Source organism: Sorex fumeus, unplaced genomic scaffold (assembly GCF_029834395.1).
Source record: "Sorex fumeus unplaced genomic scaffold, SorFum_2.1 ptg000044l, whole genome shotgun sequence".
NCBI classification, from domain to species: Eukaryota; Metazoa; Chordata; class Mammalia; order Eulipotyphla; family Soricidae; genus Sorex; species Sorex fumeus.
Window position 1 is genome coordinate 6543073 of NW_026606101.1, and position 2244 is coordinate 6545316.

Sequence of the window (2244 nt, forward strand, 5' to 3'; positions counted from 1 at the left end):
AGAGTAATCAGGCAAATAAATACAACACATATGGCACCATTTCAGGAACGATGTTCAGGGATGAAAATAAAGCTGGTCAGGGAGGGATCAGTCACACCTTTCTAAGTGGACTTAATGAACAATGATATGAATGAAGATGGCAACATGTCATATGAAAATCTAGGGTTAGAGCTGCAGCAGTTCAACAGCAGCTTCTGTTAATATGTGTGCCACGTGAGGGAAGAAATCACAGAGCCAATGCTGATGGAATTGAGTGGGCCCACTGTGATGAGAACGATAATGGTGTGATGATGGCAATGATTTTGCCATTTACTCTGAGCATCTATAGAAGTCTAACTACCATTATAGATATTGGTTTTTACTAATTTTTTTCACAACAGCCTAGTGAGGTAGATATTATTGTATCTAGTTTGTAGATAGAGAAAAAACCCTAAGAAAAATCAAATGAATTACTCAAAGACATATAAGCTTAAAGGAGCTATAACAGACATTCAAACGCCAATCTGTTTCCAAAACATAGTATCTGTTAACCTCTTTTCCATGCATTTCCAGCACTTAATGTGGGGTCTGAAATCATAGATATTTAGTAATATGATGAATGACTTAGTCCAATGTTCCATAAATAACATATATATTTCTGAGCAGTCTGAAGGCCAAACATTGACATGTATTATGATTTTGAGAGGATACTAGAATAAGACATGAAGTCTCAAAAGGTGAATTGCTTTATAGCAAACATATATGAGATTTAGAGTGTGGTGTTTCCTGTGTTTCTCCCTCTTTCATTGTTCACAATTGTCTCTATTTAATTATTCCTGCTCCAAGTCACTATACACTAATACATATACGCACACAAATCACTTGTTTTCACACATACAGCTCTGAATCACTACACTGGCATACACAAACCCAAATACATAAGCACACACAGCATACATGAGTATACACTTATGCGCCAGAGACAGGAATTTATTCCCACTGAGATATACATTCCTAGTGCATAAAAAAAAAGACACGGATGAACACAGGTACACACATAGAAACTCAGGGTACATGTATGGTCATAACCTCATATACCCTCATATATTGAGCGATACCCCCAAACTACTTACACACCAGCAGAAGCCTGGGCACAGCAATGTGAAGACAGATGTGTCACAACCAACTTGGGTACAATTTCCAGCACTTATTGCTCAGCATGTGGTTGAAATTTGATGGTTTCCTCTCCTTTTTTGTGGATGAATCAATAACCAAGATCTTCAACATTATAATCCTGGGACTGTCTATCTTCTTTGGCTTCTTCTGAACTCTTTTCTAGCACAATAGACTGAATATCTTTTAATCCCACTGTTGAGGTCAAGTGGAACATAACAAACACAACCTTCCAGTAATCTTGCTCTTTACTTAGAGCCCTGGTATTGGATGGTTCCCTTGTCAATGATGCTCTGTTCTCCAGATCACTCCCTTATTTATTTTCTGTCTTTTCTCAAAGGCCTTCTTCTCATCCTGAAACTAGATAAAATAATACAATAACAGCAACTATTACCCAGGTATATATCAGAATCAAGGTACAATTCCAGGTATTTTGTATTTTTTTTTCTGCTTAGTCACCCTATGCTAGAGCGATAGCACAGCAGGTAAGGCATTTGCCTTGCACGTGGTTGACCTGGTCGGCCCAGGTTTGATTCTTCTGCTCCTCTCGGAGAGCCCAGCAAGCTACCGAGAGTATCTCGCCTGAATGGCAAAGCCTGGCAAGCTACCGTGACCTACATGATATGCCAAACACAGTAACAAGAGGTCTCACAATGGAGAAGTTACTGTGCCTGCTCAAACAAATCCAGGAACAATGGGAGGACAGTGCTACAGTGCAATAGCCCTATGAGGTAGATATCATTGTACCTGGTTTACAAATGAAGCAAAATCTTTAGAAAGGAAAAATGAGCTGGCCCAGGTCATTGCTTCCATGACCCCCCCTCTCTCTTCATTTGGTAACACTTACCACTTTCTAACAGACTAGAAAAACCTACTTGTGATTTTTATTTGAATGTCATTTGCCTTCCCTCCTAAACTCTGCTGTACACTAGAATATGTTTCAACTAGATACTGTTCTAATTTAGTTGGGTCTCAAGCCCCAAACAATAATCAAAAAGAGTGGCACATAGAAGTCACTCAAAAAATATGGGTAGAGCAAATAATGAAATGAATAGACCCTGAGCATCTAAGGTTTTACAAGTATTGCCTTTT